A 23,476-nucleotide genomic window follows, 5' to 3' on the forward strand; every position below is an offset into this window, starting at 1 on the left:
AACTGCAATTGTGGCTATCACACGGTAAGGAAAATTAATTTTTTATATATTATAAGTGTATAAAGCGCTAATACCTGATAAGAAGGCCGACGAACCTCGGCCGTCGACTTCGGCCACTTCGTCGCAGCCGCCGCCGTCGACTTTGGCCGCTTCGTCACAGCCGTTGCCGACTTTTAAGGGTTCGTCGCTACCACCGCCGACTATTACCACTTCGTCGCAACCGACGCCGACTTTAGCCGATTCATCGCAACCATTGCCGCCTTTCGCCGCTTCGTCGCAGCCGCCGCCGACTTTTACCGATCCATCGCAACCATTGCCGCATTTGGCCGATTCGTCGCAACCATTGCCGCATTTGGCTGATTCGTCGCAACCATTGCCGCCTTTCGCCGTTTCGTCGCTGCCTCCGCCAACTTTCGCCGCTTCGTCTCAGCCATCGTCGACTTTGCGGGGACGAAATGTCGATTTCGCCAACCGTCGTCCCCTAGGCTGGAAGGACACACTGCTGCCCAACGACCAAAGCTGGACCGGCATGAACTCTTTGCATCCAAAGGTTCACTCGTGATGAACTTGAAGTTGTGGTGGTATCCACCGCCTGTTCCCGGTCCGGATTATACGGCCTCCCCTATGGTGAATCCGTACTTCCATAGTCGACTCTTCTTGTGGATGCCTCGGAAGATGTGGGCCTACAATTTCAACTGCCCGAACTGCGGAAGGAACAACCCACTCACATCTAAAGGGTTGTACAATAGGGTTAGGACCGTGATAGACGTTAAAAATCGATACTACCTGGCTTCCGAATGCCTCGAGTGTCGTCCTTGCAAAGGCACTTTAATCTCTTATGATTCGCGTCTAATTGAACAGTTCCCTGACGCACTCAAATTCCGTTTCCCCGCCGTCCTGAAGCGCAAGTTCGCCGCTGATAAGGCGGTCGTAGGACTGATGAGGGCTCGGACGATTGGCAACAGTCCGACGGCCGTTTGCAGCAACATATGCGAGCTTCACAGCGAAGAGTAAATGCAGAAGACGGTGATGTACTTGCCCGATTGCGCACGGCAGAAACGAAATCGGGAATCCCTTCGATTGCCCTCTTTCCGCTACGAAGATCCTCCCCCTTTTCCGCCCTCCCAACGGCGAAGTGGTTTCTTGCGACGTATGTCCGCGATGTCTGGTCGCGGCTTTATTACCTGAAAGGAAGCATGACGTCAATCTACGGGACCATTATAAAAATCGATTCTACGAAAAAAATTACCAGGAAACTCCAAGAACAGTGGGCTAATACCGCATCCTGGTGCACGAATGTGGGGAACGAGCGAGGTGAAATGCTCGTATCGCTTCTAACGACGTCCGAGAGAATCTCGAACTTGGGCCGAATGGCAGATGGTATGATGAACCGGTTTTCGAATGCTGGCCAGCCACATCCAATGGTGCTCTACACCGACAGAGACTGCTATAAGCAAGAAGGCCTATCAAAATACCAGAAACTTTTTCACAAATGGGAAAACTTACGTGTCCAAGTAGATTGTTGGCACTTCATGAGGCGCATTTCGAAGTCCTGTACGAACGAATCACATCCCCTGTATGGCACTTTTATGGCCCAAGTGTCAACCAGCATTTTCGAGTGGGACGGCAACGACATGGCCCTGCTGCGACGGTCAAAACAGAGCAAGCTGCAATCACCTGGCGTGAGCAATCCCTCCGATAGCGCTGTGGCAAAGGCGATAACCAAATCCGAGCTCGCCCAGCACTGCCGCCGCAAAATAAGGGGGACGGTGAATTGCGTCCGTTTGTTGGAGAGCATGTTTCTCTCGCTGCTGGACACTACCGACACCCTTGGCGTTCCGTTACTCCGCGATGAGGCGCTGGATATTTGGGGCAGGGAAAAGCGTCACATCGCTTGTCTACAGGATCCAGAAGGAGTCCAACTTTACACGAGAACGGGAGAACTGTTGAAAGGAGATGTTTCACTTCCTGTGTACCGATGCGCCCCTGGGTCGACGTCGTTGCAAAGTTTCCACAATCACCTAAAAAATTTCATACCAGGTAAAGAAACAATATTAATTAAAAGTTTTAAAAATATAGATACAGAAATTAAATGTTTACAGGGACGGCAGCGAACGAGTTGCACTTCCAGGCATACCTAGCTGACGGAATATGCCGCTGGAACGCAGCAAGAGCGTCGGAGGCACTAAGTGCAACGCCGCCAAAGACGCGCTCCTTCGACGTCCAAGTTAAGGGTAGGTTTAACCAGCTTTCCAGTGCTATTTTGGGTCATCCCGCCGACCCGACGTATCAACCGCCTGCGGAGTATACTGGCGAGCTCTTTGGCGTCGAATACTGCTGAAGGAATCCCATGTGGCGATGGGGACCTCGATGAGGCCATCGAAAAGGGGATGGACCGCGACGACTTCGGCCGTGACGAGAGCGCTTTGAAGGACGAAGGTGTGGAACTTGACATCGCATAACGGAACCGGAGCCAGCCGACTTTTCGGAGGACGCCACTGACGAAAAAAGCCGGCGGGCGGTAGACTCACGCTCTATCGAAGGCTGGGACAGAGTCGATAGACTTGCATAAAAAATCCTGCAACTGAAAGGATTGTCGCTGACAGCTGAAGAGACCGAGACCATCACCCGACTGTACGACGACCTATCGCCATTCGACAAGGAGCCTCTCAAGTACTTCCGTACATTCCGGCCAGTCCGTGGTCGATTCGGGCGATCGAAAGCCGCCACCGGACACACTGGCCAAGAGGCGATGAAATGTTGCTTCGTTTCGGGAGGTGCGCCGTCGCTGCCACCTTCTAAAAGCCGAGTCGTTGAGCCATATGTATCCGGCTCTTCAACGAAATTACTTGTGCTGCTAGAGACCCGTACGTGTCTCGCTACTGCCTCATCATTCGCCGTTACAACGAGACCCGAAATCGCATCATGCTAAATCCGGCTTTAGTGGAGCGGATCGGTCTCGCCCTTTTCCCAATAAATAAAACGACGCTGTCGTTATGGTAAGTGGGTTCACTTTGCATCTGTTAAAAAAAATTTAAATTATCAAATTCAAATTTGCAGGTTAAAAATCAAACAAGAGTTGGAGAAGTCCGGCTATTGCTTCAAGGCAGTACTCTTCCATTACCCGAAGTGTGTTCCAGTGTAGCCTTGCCGGTAGTGAAATAGCGGCCGTCGCAGCCAACCACACAAGTAAATCCTGTTGTCTTCGCCAAACCAGTGGACACAGTTGGTCAGGCGGCAGTTAGGAGTCGACGAGCTGAACCTGAGGCACAAGGTAAGAATGATGTTGCCTGTCTAGCTCTAAGTAGACGCATTTTATTATTAGTATGGTTTTCCAAGGCATTACCGGGTTTCCGTATGACGCGAATCCACCACAATCACGAATGATTGAGCCACAAAGTAGGGAACCAGTTGTCTGTCTTATTCCTAATAGATGTAGTTGACCACTTTATTGTTTTCCAAGGCATTGCAGGGCCTTCGTCAGAGGCAAACCCACCACAATCCCGAACTACTGAGGAACAAGGTGGGGAGGCAGTTGTCTGCCTTGCTCGTAATAGATGTAATTGACGGTTTTTTCCTTTTTCAAGCCATTGCAGGGCCTTCGTCGGAGGCGAATCCACCGTGAGGACGATCCCGACGAACCACAGATTGGCGGAAAAGGAAGGCTGAAGCCGAAGCAGCAGCAGCGGGCGCAGCTCTTACAGAAAAAAGTGGGCAGGTTAGATTTCATGTTCTTTCACTAACACTAACAATCTTCCCCTTTCGAGAGGCAGGATTATTCGGAAAGACTATACCTGCCGTAGTTGCGGATTGGTGATGACCGTGGATACGGGACACAGCCAGTCTCGTGGGCTGAGATATTGCCCTTTGAATAATCCTCTGTCAATGGATGAATGGCTGGAAGAGCAGAGGAAGAAACAGGCTCAATTACCAAAGTGACTGCCAGCTGCTCAACATCTTGATTTATTGCATGGTTGCTTCATGCTTGATGTATTTCAACCTTTTTTCATTTCCAACCACTTGTCGAGAGAATAGTGTCTTGAGAAATTAAGAAACTCGATTAGCTTGAAGACAATATGATCAAGTGTTCTTGATACACCTACCTTATTCATGTGTTTTTCTCCCATGTTGCCTTGACCCAACTCCAGTGCTTGACAAACACTGGAGTCGTAGAGTTAATCAAGAAAGTGATTTGACATTTCTTAAATGGGTTGTGTTTTGATTCCATGAAGTCATCTCCCGTTGCCCTACAATGATTAGAAAGAAGTTGCTGTGTGCCAAACTAGCTTTTGGTTTCCTGACTTTGATTTCCTATTTTACCATCAAGGGGTTGTTGAAGTACTGAGGAAATGCGAACGAGACCGACATGAGACCTGTACATTTGAGTATGCACTTAAATCACGTATGCCTTTAGCGAGAAAATGTGTGAAAATGAGAATTCTTCTTACCTGTAGTAATGAATTCTTTCTTGCCTTCTTGCCCAACTTTCTTTTAGCATTCCTTTCGTTGGGATTAAAACGTAAAACGGCGCGAGTTAAATTAAAAACAAAAAACGAGAAGCCCCGGCTTTTTGCTGCTAGCCCAGTAACTGTGTTGACAGTGTACTGCACCGGTAAAGCCGTCTGCTCCATGTTGGGCTTATAGTGGGTAAGGGCCCATGAAGCCTGCAGTTTCGAGCTCAATCTCGGTAAAAACGCGAAGAAATGTGACCTAACGGGCACCAAATGATAGGGAATTCTGAAAAAAAAAACGTTCTGATGACGGAACTATGCTCCTAAAATGTACGCGTGAGCGTGAAATTTGCGAAAAACTGTTTTGGCAGCCATCCTCCTTGCGGCCTCCTTTCACATTAGCGTTCCAATTGTTTCAATTGTTTCAAATTTTGTTCCAATTGTTCCAATGGCATCCAAATGTTTCAAATGTTTCAAATTACAGCGAAGAAAAGGGCCCGCGTAGCGCAAGGATGACACGCAAAATCGTGAAGCGTTCCATACTTTTGGCCATGTTCATTAAGTAAACCAAAACTCGTCTAATACGGATAGCTATGTCTTTGCGAGTTGATGTTATCAGCCTTCTTAGCTCAGTGGTAGAAAACCAGTCTTGTAAACACCTGGCTAACTAGAGGTCGGAAGTTCAATTATCATAGAGGGCACAGTGTACTGCAGACATTTATATAATTATTAACATACGCGTAGCCTTAATTCATAATCACAACATAAGTGAAATACAGGGGACCGCTCCCAAAAATTATTCAAACGCGTTCAGTTAGGATGGCCGAGCGGTCAGGTCGGCACTGCGTTCAGTTCGCAGTCCAGTTCTATGGGCGAGGGTTCGAATCCCTCTTCTGACACACACGTAGAAGATTTATATGAAAACCAATTGAAGTAATTCAGCCTTTAATGAGTTATAGAGGGTTTTCATCAATCGGTGTCACTTAAACTAATAGAAGTTGTGACCGAGTGGTTAAGGTGACTGACTAGAAATCAGTTTCCCTTCGGGAGCGTAGGTTTGAATCTTAAAATGTGCTTTGTGATTGACAGCGTACGTAACGATAAGAAAACAAGGAAATTGCGCTGCCATGTTACTATAAGTGAGAATTGAATGAGATGTTGGTTAATACTTGCTGAAGTTTGCTCAGTTGTCACGCACATCATTTCTATTGTTAGTACTCAACTGAATCTGACGATTAATGTCCTTTTGATAGCTCAGTTGGTAGATTGGTGGACTATAGCATTGTATAATGATATCTAAAGGTCACTGGTTCAACTCCGGTTTGAAGTGCTTTACACTTCATTTCTGTTCTGGTCGTTTTCTGTCTCTGTCCATTGCAATACTTTCAAACAAATCTGGCTTTTCACACCACGTACGCATTCCTCGCCGTGACGGTACACTAGAATGAGAAACGTGTTCGCTAATAAAAAAGAGCATTGATTCACGACTGTTATAAGCCATGAATTGAGCAGTAGTTCCTGGACGAAAGCTGCACTAATGCAATACATCGTTTTGCAAGTAATTATGAACTGTACTGACTGATGGTAAATAATCGATAAAGACTGCAAGGAAATATTTAAAAATTTATCTGCAAAAGATAGACTAGCATATATTCTATCAAGCCTAGAAGAACCGTAATGGTAATGGAGAGTATGACCCGGTTCACCATGATTTAGCTTTTTCCAGATGTCTACCAGAACGAGACCAGTAACATTCTCTTTTGAAGCATAGTTAACAACACTACATGGGACTGGGAGAGATTGGATATTTGCTCAATCTTGTATCTCATCAACGCAGCTAAAATCGCCCATCAACACGAAGGGCAATCGAGTGGTAACTTAAAACGCAGGAACGGTTTGACGAAGGAAATAGTTTCTCTCGTTCTTAGTCTACTTACCAGAAGGGGCATAGATATTAATAAACGTAAAACATTTTACGTTAATAGAGATAAGCTTTCCGTCAGGTTCAATAAGCAATCGAAGATATTCTAGACCATACCATAAAACGGCTGTTTACTGACCTTTGCTAGCAAGTGGTAACAGCTTTCAACAATTGGACAAGAATGAAAGGCTACCTCTTGAAGTCCCACGATATCTTGACTACCGTTCGTCCAGAAATTAAAAAGAGTTTGACGTCGCTCGACTGACCTCCAATGTCAATACCTCGAATGTTGACAGAAGCGATTTTTAGTCTAGAAGTCATTTGTTAGGTTTTATGAGTTGAGGAATGCCTGAGGTAAGTTTAGAATTCTGGGCCGTCAAAGTAGGTTTGAAGCGTTTATTTGGTGGTACTGTGGAAATTCTCAAGGGGTCCTTTGTTTTGTCAGGCTCCATGGTCTCAATTTCCCCCATCTTGGATTCCATCGATTCCATGGTAATTGTCATTGGTTCTTGGTCTTGTGTCTCTGTGTCAACGGCTGTCATTTGGGATTCCTTAATTGGTTTCTAAGGGTTATCTTTAGAAGGTTCAGTCGAGGAAGTGGTAGGAGTGTCACATTCCATGGTTTCAGTTTCCAAATTTTGGGTCCTTTCCGAGAGTGAATCTTGTAATTCACCCTCCAAAGGTACCTTGGAAACCATGGAATTTCAAGCTAAGGAAACTACTACGGGATTCTGTTTAGTGGTCTCTGTCTTTATAGTCATTTTGGGAACAGGTTTTTGGACAATAATGGGTTCCTGGTTTGGTTTTAATGTTGGGCAGTTGTAGCTAAAGTGTGTGTCTTCGTCGCAAAGACAATAAGTAGGCTTTTGTCCGTCATACTTTACCATGGCACGATAACTGCCAATTGTAATGTATGAGGGAAGGTTTTTCTTCGCCGTCATTCGTACGACCATCCAAGTGGCAAAGACAGGGTATAAAACTTCATCCTCTGCCACACGATAGCGTTCCCACCGAGCTTCAATTACATTCCCAAATTCCTTTAGACGTGTTTAACTACTCCTAAGTCTAAATTCCGTGGAATCCCTGCAATTCGAACCAATTTCTCTTGGATATTGCTATCCCTTATGACTACGCCAACTTCTTTCCCCTCCAATTTGATCCTGACGATACCACTGTATTGGGACAAAAAACTTGAGGTATGCCTCTGATGTAAACGTAATTCTAACGAGCTGGTTTCTCGTATCTAGCACAGCAACAAGGCCTAAGAGATCCTATGGCTCAACCTTCAAACTACGCATGAAACCATGAACCGTACGCATACTCAATCTCGGGAATTGAACCCCCAAATCCATATCTACACTATTGAGCCACTTGGCAGCCATTGTCCCCAAGACAATGTAAACAAACTGACGAAAAAAGGGGAGGGGAAAGTCCCAACACACGTAAACAAACAGACAAATAAAACAATTTTCGGCAAATCACTACAAAAACAGTTAAACTATACAAAATGAACACTCAAGAACACGAATATAACAACAAATAGAAATAAAAAATAGCACAAAACTCACAAAATGATGGAGAAATGGGGGACACAAAAATACGTCTGCATACGACGCAGAAAAAGTAATCACAGCTGAATTAATTGTCGTGCGACAATCGAGATCCACCAGATTTTAAATTGCCTGCCACTCCTAAATGGTTCTTAGCTACTTATATTCGCAACGTATTGATGCGCTTGCCTTGGCTGAAGGCTAGTGCTACATCTGTTTATGGAGAAGTACTGAAAATCGATTCGACCAAGAATCACACGTGAACTTCAGGTATGATCTATTTTAGAATCCCTTTAACCAAATATTTGCATAAAACACTGACACAAAAACTTATTTTAGGGTAAGGGAGCTAAATTAGCATCCTGGTGCACTAACATTGGTAATGAGCGTGGCGAAATTCTCATTTCTATAATGACCACTGCTGAAAGTCTTTCTAATCTGAGTCGCATGGCTGATGGCTTAGTCGATCGATAAACCGAGGCCCTCCAGCCCAACACCTTTGTTATGTACACCGACAGGGATTGCTGCAAAGCGGATGAAGAGAAGTCCAAATTCCAACGGCTCTTCCACCGCTGGGAAATTTTTTTAGTGCGTCTCAATTCGTGGCATTTCATGAGGCGGATTTCTAAAGCCAGCAACAACGAATCCCATCCTCTTTACGGGATTTTCATGTCGAAACTGTCCGGTGTCATTTTGTAATGGGACGAAAAAGATGTCAACCTTCTTCGTCGAGCAAAGTCTAATGAATTGGTATTGGCTGGTTTAAGGAACCCTTCTGCATGCTGTTAACAAGTCGATATCTAAAACTGAACTTGCTAAACATTGCAAAAGACGAACCAGAGGCAGAAAAACTACTGTTCACTAAATAGAAAATCTTCTTCTTTCTCTTCAAAACGGCACTGACACTCTTGGCGTACCATTACTTGGAGGCGAAGCATGGACCATTTGGAAATAGCAGGAGTGCCACGTTGCTTGCATCCAAGACCCCGAAGGCTTCCAGGTGAATACTAAGATAGGAGACATTTCGAATGGTGGCGTATTGTTGCCTGTCTTTAGTAGTGATGTTTCGTTCGTGTTTTTTCCAAACGTTAGCGTTATCCGTTAAGTTAACGATGTCTGATTTTTTCACGTTATGTTAACGCGTTAATTAACGCGTTATAAAAATGTCTCCGTTAACGCAAAATTCGACGTTATTTCTACCGTTATTTAATGAAAAAAAAATGGCACTATCAAATCACGGTCTTGATTACTTATATTGAAATTGCTGCTGGCGTTGAACAATGTCACTATGAACAACTGAGAAAAACAGAAACTGCTGATTAAATAAACGCAAACAGACAAAAGAAAAAAAACAAGATCCAACTAAAAAAGTAAAGGCCTTAATAAATCCTAGTGATGTTTCGTTAACGATAACGGATAACGTGAAAAATCCGTTAACGGACCTTTTTTGGTGTTCGTTAACTTAACGGATAACGCTAACGTTTGGCCTTTTTCAGACGTTATTTTCGACGTTAATTTTTTTTAAGCAGCGCTGCCAAATATGTAATTTTTGTATTTTTCAAAATGAATTTTGTATTTTTTGCGCGCTTCCAACATTTTACTGTAGTAGGTTGACTATGAAAACGAATAATTTAATAGCCAGTGAACAGTAGTCTGCTAAGCTTCTCTGAGGTTTTTTTTTGCTTTTAAAGCGTGGCAAACAAAGCTGTATAAGAGTAGGAAACAAATAGAATCAGAGTGTATAATCTATAATGTCAGATTCAGACTCTGATGCTCCTGTTAACGATGAAGAAGAGGAGGAATTAGAATGTGCTGGGCCTTTGTATCCCACGGGTGTAAAACGTCACCCAATTCACAACTATTTTACATATAACAAGCAATCCAAGAAAAGCAAGTGTAAAACTGGGAATTGTGAAGTTGAATTATCTGGCAATAATTCAACCAACTTGATAAATCACTTGAAGAAACCTTCCCACAGTTAAGATTATTTTATATATTTGCAAGATGTATCAGACAAGCAGGAAACACCAAGTAAGAAAGCGAAGAAACGCCTTAACCATATTACTGCCGTTGTCTGTGACTATGATGGGTACTTTTAATTCCCAATCGAGAAACACTTTTCGGACTAGTTCAGCCACTGCATTTCCAGTTTGGGGTGGAGGAAAGGAAGCTAACTCGAGTACAACTTTCTCGATGGCGTGGTCCATATTGATATATTGTATAGTAACCCCTGATATAAAGAAAAAATTATTAATTACTAATAAATTAACAATCATGACGATCATTAATTCAGAAAAATTTTAGATTATACCTAAGTAGGATGATGATAGGCCTTTTTTGGACCAAATGTCGGCGGTGGCCATTTTTTTGGTGAGGGCAGAATAAATTCTTTTTTTGATGAGAAGTCTGCCTCTCTTGGCTAATTCGACAATGTTTTTTGTGAGTCTTTGTCGACATGGTAATCGATGTCGTGGATCCAAATTATGTATATAGTTCTAGAAATATTCATTCTCACATTGGGATGTGGAGAATGCTGAAGTAGCAGCATAGAATGCAAGTTTCTTCCGAAGGATGATTTATTGTTTAGAATTGCTTGAATAGTATTTCCTTTTTAAAGCCATCTGAATTCAAATTATACAATTAAATCAATTAGAAGCATTCCATTTCTATTTACTGAAGTCTAACATTATTACCTGATCAAGTGTTACTTGTTTATGTTTCACATTGTTCGATAAATTTTTTTTCTTCGCTTTCTTACTTGGTGTTTCCTGCTTGTCTGATACATCTTGCAAATATATCAAATAATCTTTTCTGTGGGAAGGTTTCTTCAAGTGATATATCAAGTTGGTTGAATTCTTGCCTGATAATTCAACTTCACAACTCCCAGTTTTACACTTGCTTTTCTTGGATTGCTTGTTATATGTAAAATAGTTGTGAATTGGGTGACGTTTTACATCCGTTGGATACAAAAGCCCAGCACATTCTAATTCCTCCTCTTCTTCATCGTTAACAGAAGCATCAGAGTCAGATGCAACAAGCCAAGCAGAGTCGTACTCCTCCAATTTTCCGATGGGTCCTGTGAACCTGCCACACGCACTTCGAATACGAAAGTCGACTATCGAGTGATGACCGACAAAAAGGCAGCTTTTAACTTCCCGGGATACATCTGTGGTAGATGGAAATCAATTAAGCATATCACGATCAATTTCGTAGGACAAGTTATTACCGTTCCGGAACGGATTGCTATGGAAACGACGTTGGTAGAGTGTGATATAATGAGACAGTCGAGACGATCCGACGAGAGCCCAATGATGAAATCAGAAAACAAATGGATATTTAACCAAGAGCCGGAGGACGTAGGATATTGGCTAAGAACCCCCACTGTGGTTACAGTCAACTGTATGTTAGAAGAAGTCGTCCTTTCCCGAATTGATGAAGGAGACATGATAAACACGCCACTTGGAAAAGCCAACGTATCCCATGGATCCCTATCCCATAACCATCTAACATTATTTTGGATCGACACCTACGAAAAACCAACTGATATCGCAATCCGACAATTAGAGAAAGGCGTGGTATTCTGGTACGAATCTTCAATGAACGGGACTTGGATCCTCCAAGACGACTCCAAACAGTAGGACTTTCACGTACGGTTGACGCCACGCTGCCAAACCGTGAAATGCGACAAAAAAAATATACAGTTGGAGCGTGATCGGAGACAACCATTTGTCCATAATTAAATACCCATTGGGATCGTCCGTAGTTCCATACCATCTTTCATCAAGGATATTGTGGCAAAAAGAAATGACCCTTTAGACATCAACATCCGACAAAACGCAAGAATCCAGTATTTGGAGGACGCCGCCATCCGTCACGAAAATAAACTTATCCGCGTCATCCAGAGCATGCAGTGCGACCAACGACGTGCTAAACACGCACAAGCCGTGTCAACTGCCCAATACTATGGATGGCTGGCAGCCGCACAGCTGGGTCTTCGGCAATGCATCAAACTGATCGCCACCGGAAACATCGTCTCAGCCCTAGAATGCACCTACAACAGTAAATTTCACGACGGATACAACCACTTGTGGACCTAAACCACGGTTCAACAATTTCACCATTTGCCGGTCCGGTTGGGTACTCACTGCTTTTCCGCCATGCTACTGGGCTGGAGGTATCGTTAATTTTAACGACAAACCTCACGCCTATCGCAATAACACGTGGCAACCGGTCGAAGCATCCGTCATCGTCCCACAACGCGATTTGGCTGACGCTTTCCGATATCAAGACGTCAACTTCTTCGAATACCAACATCAAACCAATTCCGTTTATACGGAAGTCGTCATTAGCCCGATGGATATAATGGCCGATATCACAGCATCCATGAACGAACACTCCCTGACTGTCCTCAATCAAATTACAGGGACATCGGCTATCGTCGTATCCGCCGCCGAGAAAGCAGGTCTTCGGAACCTACTCATTCATCATCCTACTCATCACTATCTTCCTACTGCTCGCTCGTGCTTGTTATGCCCTCGGATTTTGTGGTTTGATATGGAAATGTTGTTGTAAGCCCCCACGTCCTCCCCCTACGATGGTTTACCAGCAGATAAGCAGCCGACCCACAGGTCCCTGAATTTTCTTTTGGATTGCAGGACGCAATCTAGTATGACGGGGAGCGATGTAACGAAACGCCAAGCGAAGCCCCTTCTTGCCCCCTTTTTTTTTGCTTAATTAGACTAAGACCTCATTTCTTAAACTCTCCTTAACTTGATACCCCACTAGTTGACCTAGTTATTAGACTTTCTAGAAAATATAACAAGCGGAGAAAACAAGTTTCGGCACGCCCGTTATAAATAGAAACTTTTACGATTTGTCAAAAGCCGCCCAAACGGCCTTAACCTGCCGTGGCTAAAAATAGATATATTTTTGCCTGTTGGGAATTGCCTGAAACGGCCTGAAACTACCTGGCCTATTTTTAACAATCGTCCAAATTCGCCCGATAACGCTCGAATTTGTCCGCCTATATCTCTTCGTGAAGTCCAAAATCACCCGATACAACCCGATTTGTTCCGCCTATGCCTTAACATTGTCCCGTATGTCCCCCACGGGATGATAAATAACATATAAAAAGCCACCGCAAACTCCCAAAGGTCAGTCAGATCTACTCTTCCTGTCCCGTGTGCCAACTTAGGCCTCTGTCGCTCTCCCGCCGTGCCCGCTACCGTAACTCTTGCAAGCCACAGAATTAGTACCCTTTAAGTTATCACTAGTGACTCTTATTTTATTACGTCTTTGCCTTGAAGTTAGTACCCATTGGTAACCTTTAAGTGTCATGAGTCTTCTTTCCTCAATTTGCGAGCTTGTTGAATTATTCTACGGGTACCTGTTGCAAATCAGTTTATAGTACACGGCTTTTTATTTATTGCGTGCGTGTTGTTTTATGCTTGCTAAGTATACAAGACATTGTGAGTAAAAACGCCGCATTAAATTTAATTTTTCCGTATTGGAGACAACATGACAACGTCGTGTACTCCTTTACAGTACCATCGTAGGAGGGTGAACGGTCTTCGAGCACCTCTCGAACGGCTCTTCTTGGGTAAATGTTGAAGAGCCACTGAATCTTCCTCGCCTCGTATGCCTTTTGCTTGATCTGTCGCCGGGCTTTCTGCATCTGCCGGTTTTGGTTTCTTTTTCTTTTGTCAGGGTTTCCTTGGGGTTGTTCAGGGCTAGGGTTTTGTAAAATTTGTGCTTTGGAGGCTTGGGAGCCATTCAGTTGTGCAACGTTCGAGGACGTCGTCTAGGTCATGTAGAGTGACACAGCTCAAGAAGGCAGGAACCTACAGACTGACCAAATTTTCGTCTCTTTGGCTCTGCTCTTCTGATCTGCTCTGACCACGTCCTCGATTGCTTTGCTGACTGGGGACAAAGGTTAAGGTCTCGGAGTTAGGTGAAGGGCCTAAAATCTCTTGTGATAAAATTGTGGGCTAGTATTTTCTTGTGGGGGGAGTTCATAAAGCCAACTAAAATTTTGTGTATTAATAGAGGAGGCGCCCTCCCAAGATCTAAAATTGGTCTAGCGGTAAAATTTGTCGGAGATAGGACATTACCAGGGGAATCCTCGATGGCTGGGATTTCCATCACGCTCGTCTTCTGTTGCAGTAACTTCCTCTAGAGAGATCCCTGCAGCAGAAGAGTCAAGGTTGGAGCCATCCATACTGGATATCCCAGCAAATCGGATGGAGGGTGATGGGTTGTGATTGGAATGTAACCTTAGGTAATGTCCTTTTAGTGTAGGGCCTTCTCCAGCAAATCCACACACTCCGCATTGCCAATATTTAATTAGTCGGAGTGTGTGGGCTGTCTCTAGGTGTCTGTGGATACTACCCATGGCTCTGGTGTTAGTGGCCGAGGTAGTCCACTCACACCTAGGACACTTCGTGGGTTTCCCAGGGTATTTTAAAATTATTTTGTCCCCTTCTATCCTGGAAGGGGAAAACGTGGGGAGAGAAGAGTGAGCGGGATTAGGAGACCCCTGCGAACCATCCATTGCAGATGCAATGGTTAGTTCGAGGGATTGGCGGAGAATTCTGGAGGAAAGGGACTCAGTACAAGGTCTTGCATGTCGGCCGGCTAAAATAAACGAATTAAATTCCTTTTTACAGCCAAGGCAGATATACTGGGTGGTGTACTGAACCCCTCTTCTAGAATGTCTCTCTTTTATGTGTGTCTCCGCCAATTGCCTCTTGCGTTTCCCAGACCAGGGACCGCTACCTCGCTCACCTTGAGAGGATTTCTCTCGACATTTTAAAATGTTTGGTAATGTTGATTTAAGAAGTTGAATCTTGCGTATATTGTAGACTACTCGACTGTCAAGCGGGAGACCCGTGTTCGAATTCGATTATCATTTATATTGTTCTTTTATATATTTTCCTGCCTCTATTTGTAAATCTTTTGTCTATTTTTGTTCATTGTGTCTGCTAAATAATGTCAATTTCCTTTGTTTACGTTTGTTTTTTTTTTTTTGTATTGATCTACCGCAATAACTTCCGGGTTTTTTTGTTTTTGTTTATCGACGAATTGACGGGACCACCATTGTCAAATTTTTGCTTTTCTCTCCATTATATCGTTTGCATCCAAGGAAAATAATTATTTGTATATTGTTTTTTTTTTTTTAAATGTTAGATTACCATGAAAATTAAACGATAATAACAGAGGATTTTACAACAACAACCAAAAAAAAGATGGGAGAAAGATGTTAATAGCGTTTTTTTTTTTGCTAGAGCAAAAAGTCGTCCCAGTGAACGCCTAAATGAAAGCATTGGTGACCATAAAAATCCGTGTATTAGAGCAGTTTTTGCCGGCTAAAATCGTCTTTAAGTCGTCATTGTAAGATTTCAAGAAAGAATAAAGAAATTCTAGCAGTGCCGTAAGAATTAATGAATGCCTTTAAAAGACGTCCGCGTGCTGTGTGGGTCAACTTTACCCTTGTTCTGCCAGACATATTGCGGAGAGCTATTGTGATTAGTGCAATAGGTATACTAGCTATTTTTTATAAATTGTTAGTGGCTTTTTGGATAGCTTTTCGTCAGTGACGCGGGAGATCCGCGTTCTACCCTCGGATGAGACAACTGTTGGCAAAGTTAATTCAGTCCTGAAAGTAGTGTAATTGTTTAATAATAGAAAAATCATTAAACAAAGATATAAATACTTTATTTTAAATTTTAAATATATAGTATCCGCCCTTAGTATCCGAACGCTAGGGCCATTTAACCCAGCGTCTTATGGCGAATGGTGTGTAGCGCGGACAGGAAAATGGGGTAGTAAAAATTTAAATAAAGCTACAAAAAAATTTTCTAGTGTTAAATAAACAATAAGCTATCCAGTACATTTTTTTTTTTATTTTTTACATACAAGATTTGTTAACTAGCATGTTAGACATCAAATATCCAAACACCGCTTCACTCTATGGGGTGAAATTAATGAAAAATTAAAAACAACGAATCGCCTTTCGCCTTTCAAGGCGTGAATCCAGCACCTCAAGTGGAAACTAGGTAAATTCTGTCTGACGGGGAAAATGGTAGTACCCTCTTCCCTTAAAAAAAAATCCCTTTCCTAAAGTATTTAATTTTAATTATAATAACAGATACGGCGATATAGCTGAATGAATATATCATTTAACCACACAGTTTTGGGACTTAGAAAATACTTCTTTAAGTAAAAAAATATATATATATAAAACGTGCCACTATGTCATTTAGCACCTCATAGGGCGAAGCGGTGTTCGGATATTTGATGACCTTCATGCTAGTCACCAAATATTGTAGGTAAAAAATTGAAAAAATTGTTTACTGGATAGCTTATTAAGTATAGGGCGATATATCTCTGCGATATATCTCTGCAAAGCGATAAACAATCTCCCTTTTCATCCGCGACAATATCGAAAACAAATAAAAGCTATTCATTTCTGCAAACAATTTTGAAAAAATATTCGTAGACATAAAAAAAAATTAGACAAGAATTTATTTGGAGTTTTTGCGCTCTATAGATATACTCGACCCTATTGACAAAAGTAAAAAATTTAATTCTTTTCAAATTTTTTTTTTGGTCTATGAACATTTTTTTACATTTTTTCCACAAAAAGATAGCTCTTGATGGCAGTGTTCTGTCGAATAGATCAGTAAAACATCCAAGGTTGCGCGTTCTCCACAAATCCGAAAAATCTCATTTGTGTCCATGTTGGTCTGCTGTGGCTGCAGCGTCTTATGGAGAACCAACTCCTTCACGTTAAAAAAGAAGTTTTAGTAACTATAATTTAGATTTCTCCCCTTTTCTTTGTTAAAGTGGGTACAGTATCCTGCACAAAAATCCGAACACCAATTTAATTTTTTAAAGCCACCTATTGGCGGGGTAAAGGGTTTTTTGTTGGTTTTTCTTTAAGAGGGAGGGTAGACGGAGGTGATGGACACATAGGGCAGGGTTGGGTAAGTCTAGAAATTTTGTTTTATGTCTTAAGGTATTACGCTTTAAGGCAAGTAACAGGTCGGGACATTTTTGCAACCCCCAGGGTGATGTGTTTTTTTTTAACGTCAGTTGGAAATGTTGGATTTAGGCTGTGTAATATTCCTTACCCAAAATAAAATACACAGCTGCCTGTTCACAATTATGTCAATAGAGCAGTAAAACATCCTACGCTGCACGTTCTCCACAAATCCGAAAATCTCATTTGTGTCGAAGTTGGTCTGCTGCGGCTGCAGCGTCTTATGAAGAAACCAACTTCTTCATGTTAAAAAATAAGTTTTCATAAATATAATTAAGATTTTCCCCCTTTTCTTCCTAGCAGTGGGTACCCTATTCATTTTTTCATTTCCCAATTTTTTTTCTAGCCCTAGTCTTCCTAAGTCCAAATTAAATAAATTTTACAGATATCGATAGCCCTCATCAAAATCTATCTATTTCTATAAAAGTTTTTGAACAAATGTTCATAAAAAAAAATGAAAAAGGATTATTTTTTTTACTTTTGTCAATAGGGTCGAGGATATCTATAGAGCGCAAAAACTATAAAATAACGTCTTGTCTCAAGTTTTTTATTTATAAATATTTTTTCAAAATTTTTACAGAAATGGATAGATTTTGATGAGGGCTATCGATATCTGTAAAATTTATTTAATTTGGATCTATAGTTTTTTCCGCAAACAATTATTTAAGTTTTACATAAATCAGGGAGGTGGGGTTACCCGATAGCTGTGAAACCGCACCGACCTTAACAAAAAATTGTAAACTGGTTTACTACCTTAGTAAAAATTTTTAATGTAATAATTTTGAACAAATGAATAGATCTTATCAAGAGCTATCCACTCCTGCAATTTTTTTCAAATATAGAGCTTATAATTTTCATTTAGTTTCACGATCCGTCAAACCACACCGACAAAAATATCCAATCGGCTTACTACTCGGTTAGATATTTGTTAAGCAAAAATTTAACGGAAGTGGATAGCCGCCATCATTGGCTGTCCATTTCTGTAAAATTTTTTTATTTAGACATAATATTTTTACCTATGAAGCTCTTTTAATTTTGTGTACTGGGATAGAGGGATTACCCGAGACACGTTAAACCGCACCGTCCTGCCTACTTGAAAAATAGCTGATGGGTCATTACTTGGGTAGGTGCTTTTCAAGCGGTTTTCTTTCGTTCAAAATACTTCCTTTAAAAGATATGGCCCAGCCTTAACTTTAAAAAGGGTGGGCAAGTGAAGGAAAATAAATAAAACTATAATGTATTGCACAAAATAAGTAAAATAGGGTACACCGTAATGAAATCGGGTTTTGGAACCGGTTCCACTACCCGAATGCCCATGAGTGGAAATTCACAATAATTACAGTAATTTTAATGAAATTATACCGTTGCTTAATTAAGTAATATTCTAATAAATGAAAAAAAATTATAAAGTTAAAAGGCATTGTATTACGGAAAGGAAACAGAAAGAAAAATAAACAATAAACATACGGTTGCGGCAATCTTTTTTCCGTCGGAAGGAAAAAAGAGAAAGGGTAATGATTTTGGGATATGGCAACACTGGTGAGGGGGAATCGAGGGAGAAAAAACGGAAAAATTATAATCCGTGTTTTCATATTGAATTTCATTACTATAAATGAAACTCAAAAAATATGTTCTGATAATCACATATAGAGCTAATGCAGCTCTTTTTTTTAAGAACTTTCCCACCCTATAATATTTGGTAGTTACCGAATAACAGGCTTCTAAAGTAAGCCCATTCCCTACTTGGCCTCTCGGCCGTACGGATACTTTTGGAACGCGATACAAACCACATATCGCGTTGTTGAAAAATTCTTTTAAAAAATCACATAAAACCCCACCCTAATATTAACCTTACGAAATTTTTTTATTGAATTCCACCGAGAATTCTATTTATAGGAGCGTTTTGAAAAACGCGTTTTCCCTACTGATCCTCTCAGCCGTACGGATACTTTCGGTACCCACTGTACCTTTGGTAATATTTGTGATATTAATAGTTCTTGGGGTTTCTATTATTTTGAGAAAAAAGGTTAAATTAAATCGAGAAAAATCATCTTTCTTTGATGCAGAGAAAAAATACTTAAGTCAACAGAGGCCCCAGCATGTGCAATCCCAGCAGAAAGAGGTGGGTAAATCATAATTAAAGTGTTGATTTTATTGGGGGTAGAAAAAGAAACTAAGTTAATATAATACTCTAATCAATAGAAATGAAGAAAAGAATATAGTAAATGATTTATATTAGACCCCTAAACTCATGCAACACAAAAAGAATAGTACTCTTATTTTAAATGAAAATAAATTATATAAAGAAGGAGTGCTCGCCCATATTTTTCTGAGATATTGTCACACGAGTTGTATTTGAACAAGAACAAACAAATACAACAAGTGATGACTTAAATTCTAAACAATGGTTTAACTCAAACAAAAGGGATAACCATTACCAAAAGTTGGAGAAGCGTCTGAAGACCTCTTGGGAAACCAGGGAACTCCTCTTACGGAGCCCAGCTCCGGGAGCTCACCCGATGGAGACTCATCTAACGCAGATTCAGGGCAGTGTTTTATACCATCGCGCGAATTACTCCCCTTCCAGACTGCATATCTGCGTATCTTTCTTAGAGCGGACTTCTCCCGATAATTTTTTCACTACGATCGCAGCGTTGTCCAAGGAGCGGATGACTCATCTTTGCGAAGAAATAACCAATCTCCCTTTTCACCCGCGACAATATTTAAGAAATGCTAAGTGTACACAATCTCAACAATCAAACAATTACACCCAAAAGATACTATTTAACCTGTAACTGCCTTAATTGCAAAGAATTCAGAATAAAAGTGATGTCTGTTAAGGTAGCCCACAAGTTTTGACGAAGCAGTTGTACCCAATTTCACCATTCTTTCAACAGATTGAGTACTGTTGCGGGTAAAAACGGAGATTGGTTATCTCTTCACTGAGATGAGTCTCCCGCTCCTTGGCCAACGCTGCGATCGTGGTGAAGAAATTATCAAGTGAAGTCCACTCTAAGGACGATACGGAGATACGCAGTCCAGAAGGGAAGTAATTTGCGCGACGGTATAAAACGCTGTACCGAATCTGCCTCAGATGAGTCTTCATCGGATGAGCTCCCGGAGCTGGACTCCATTTTGGTTTTTCCTTCCCGCAACTTTTTTGAATTTTAAATCGGTGTTAGCGGATTGAGGTGCGAAATAAGTTGAATAGTCCTTAGTTTTTTTATTTTTTTTTATTTTTTAGGTATCCCGTACAAAAAGTAGTGTTATTTTGTTGATTTTTGAACTAAAAAAAAAATAGATTTGCATGACGTAATTAAAAATTACCTTCAGCGTTCATACACACTAAAGCTAGGTACGTGATCGAATTTGTGTTAGAGGTCCTTGGCAGCCCATTAATGACGTTACGCGCCACTGTTTACTCTATCTGTTGTGTGATTGCTGTAAGAGCACACGCCCCACGCAAGATACTCCTATTATTCGTGGTTGATTGGTAATTAGATTGTTATATTATAGTCGTTTACGTTGTTGGTAATTGAAAAATATCTTCTTAGACATAGAGGGTACCTGTTACGTAATGAATCTTCGGAATAAGAAAGATTGGTTAATTGGTTAAAGTGAGTCTGAATGTTTATCTCATGTCATCTGCCTTCCAACGAACAGGAATATTCTGGCAAGAAATATTTTTCTTCAATCGGAATCTTCAAGTGTAGATACAAGAAGTATCTTTAAGAAAATTTTAAGTGAAGTCACAGGTGTCTGGGAAAATGCCATAGTTCCAATTTAAAAAGATCGGATGTGTGTAGAAATGTTTTTGAATTTGTTAGCGTATGGGATAAAATGGAAAAAATGAAAAAAGTAATCGTAATAAGGAAGAAGGTACATGGAAGAAGAAGATTGAAGAATTTGAAAAAAAAAAATTTGTCGCCTTTGTGGCCTCTTTCCTGGACCATAATGGTTTTTCTTACCGAAGTGCTTATAATATTGTCGCGGGTGAAAAGGAAGATTGGTTATCTCTCCGCAGAGATGAGTCATCCGCTCCTTGGACAACGCTGCGATCGTGGAAAAGAAATGTTCGGGAGAAGTCCACTCTAAGAAAGATACGCAGATACGCAGTCCGGAAGGGGAGTAATTCGCGCGACGGTATAAAACGCTGCCCCGAATCTGCGTTAGATGAGTTTTCATCGGGTGAGCTCCCGGAGCTGGGCTACGTTAGAGGAGTTCCCCTGTTTACCTAGAGGTCTTCAGACGCTTCTCCAACTTTTGGTAATGGTTATCCCCTTTTTGTTCGAGTAAAACCATTGTTTAGATCTAAGTCATCACTTGTTGTATTCATTTCTGCTTGTTTAAATACAACCAGTTTGACAATATGGTTATTCTATCTGCGTACTCCCTACTTGTTTGAATATTTAATATGGATATTATGGGTTTGGTTTCAACACTGATATGGTACAAATACCTTATTTTGTTGAGAAAAAGTAAAAAGAATTTTTTTTCTGTCAATATTGTAAATGCTCATTATTTTCACATGAAATAGCTTTATCTTATGCTACTGTGTTTCAATTTTTTCTCTGCTTTGTCTCCAAGTTTTTTTAATATAAATTGTAAAACTTTTAATCTTATTTGTGTCTCTTTAAATTTTTAGAGATTCAAAATTAATATGTTCGACTGTCGAGGACATTATTATGACAATGATTCAAATATGTCTGGCCAGTATGACAGGCTTCAAGATCGCATAAAAGCGGCGAATGAAAAAGTCAAATACGTGCCGTAGGATGGACATTCACTATGTTTGATAGGTTTACAAATTGGTGAGTCTGCTTAAAGTAGTAGCAAATTTTTGATTTGTAGGAAACTTGTACGTGTTTTTTCGGTTTCACTGCATCGACGGAATCTTTTATTGAAATCTCTTAGAGCCAAAAAAAAGTTCTGAAGAGACTGAGATATGCGATAATCGGTTCACACCGATGCAGCGAATGCTCTTGATGGTGGTTACAATGAAATTCAATTTCCTTTGGACCAAATAGAAAAAACGATCATAGAAACCCAGTCACGTTTGGTTAAAATGTATAAACTGGAATATAATATTTTGACCTCAATTTGGGACCTTATTCTCTTAAGATTCAACATGGAAAGCAAGGCTTTGTAGGTAGAGGATCTAAACTTTTCCGGTATTTCGACGTTTATAAGTTTCTTAAAAACTTTTGTTCAGTCGTTGAGATATGAATTAGATGATTACTTAAGATGTATAAAGAAAAAAAACCAAGTTGAGTACATTTTTACCACTCAAAGAGCAAAGAAGCTAATTATTTGTGTAACACGTAACGAAGGACTCGCAGCTGACACTGTTTTATACGATACAAAGATTTGAGTAAAAATGATTGATCCAATTCACTTGGATGACGGTAAATCTACGCGTGGCATCCCTTACAAGTGCACTAAATGGTGTTTATTGTTTTTGGGTCAATTAAATAAGATGAGTAACGATAACATCAAAACCAAATGTTGAACAGCTTGCTGGATTTCATTCTGGTTACCGAGACCAAAACGGACTGTTGCGGAGAACGCCTAAAACTTGTCTATTACGTCGAAGACGAAGTGAAAGTAAGACAAAAGAAAGAATCACATCAAGATGAAAAAGGCCACAAGAAAACTTAGTTTCAGACTCTGTAGGGGAGACCGGGCCCTTCTTGGATACTGTACCATGTAAACTTTTTGATATATTATTAAAATAAGTGTTAATTTATATTATGTGTAGTTTCATTTGTATTTTATGGTTATTTCTTCAGTTATAAAAAAAAATAAAAATTCTGGTAAAAAAATTGCAAATCTTTTCCCCGCTGAATTTGGTGTACAGTCCTAGATATTGTAGCGCCAATGTACTTTGTCGCTTAGCACCGGATGCTAGGAGATGCAAATGTGCGATGTCAATGGACTTTGCCACTCTGGCCGGATGTCAGAGGACTCAAAAGCCCGTCTATGACCGGCCAGAGGGGCAGTCCAATGTAGTGATTCAGACTAGTTGTTAGTGCTGTCAGTGCTGTTACTGTGTAATGCTGTGTGTGTGTGTCGTGTAAGCTGTCTATGACTGAATACATCCCTGAAACCCAGTGAATCTGTTACATGGTGGAGATGCTACTGCGTTGTTCACTGATCAGGTACACGTTTTAACTCAGGTAGGCGTTCGCTGTGAGGGGTCTCTGGAAATCGAACTCGGCAATTTATTACCGGGCACGAGACCACAGCAACGGTCTGGGAGAGCGTGTATTTGGAAGTGGGATCGCAGCGGTTCCTCGTGTGAATGTCACACTGGAGAGGTGTGATAATAGACGCTGGGGAAAGGAGCCGTAGACGAGCAGCAGAAGAGGCCGCCAAGGAGATTCAGACCTATTACTCGGGTTTGAGGGCGGCAACACCTCTAGCACGATCTTCAACAGGATTGCAGGCAGCAAGCGCTGCTTCATCTCGGTCAAAGGGCCGTTCGAGAGGCCCTCCTGGAGAAGTGAGTGACCTC

General features: G+C 41.2%; 1 long non-coding RNA gene and 1 pseudogene across 1 annotated transcript; one reads left to right on the top strand and one right to left on the bottom strand.

The window, feature by feature from the left end:
• Window positions 1-3,904: 3,904 nt before the first annotated feature.
• LOC123474434 lies at window positions 3,905-5,026 on the bottom strand. Its single transcript, XR_006649320.1, has 4 exons — window positions 4,449-5,026; window positions 4,321-4,373; window positions 4,104-4,247; window positions 3,905-4,038 (listed from the first exon to the last, which is right to left on the bottom strand). It is a non-coding gene; the product is annotated as an uncharacterized LOC123474434 (long non-coding RNA).
• A 2,917-nt stretch (window positions 5,027-7,943) lies between these two features.
• Window positions 7,944-8,711, top strand: LOC116926865 (annotated as a pseudogene).
• Window positions 8,712-23,476: the final 14,765 nt, after the last annotated feature.

This window comes from Daphnia magna, linkage group LG7, assembly GCF_020631705.1.
Source record: "Daphnia magna isolate NIES linkage group LG7, ASM2063170v1.1, whole genome shotgun sequence".
NCBI classification, from domain to species: domain Eukaryota; kingdom Metazoa; phylum Arthropoda; class Branchiopoda; order Diplostraca; family Daphniidae; genus Daphnia; species Daphnia magna.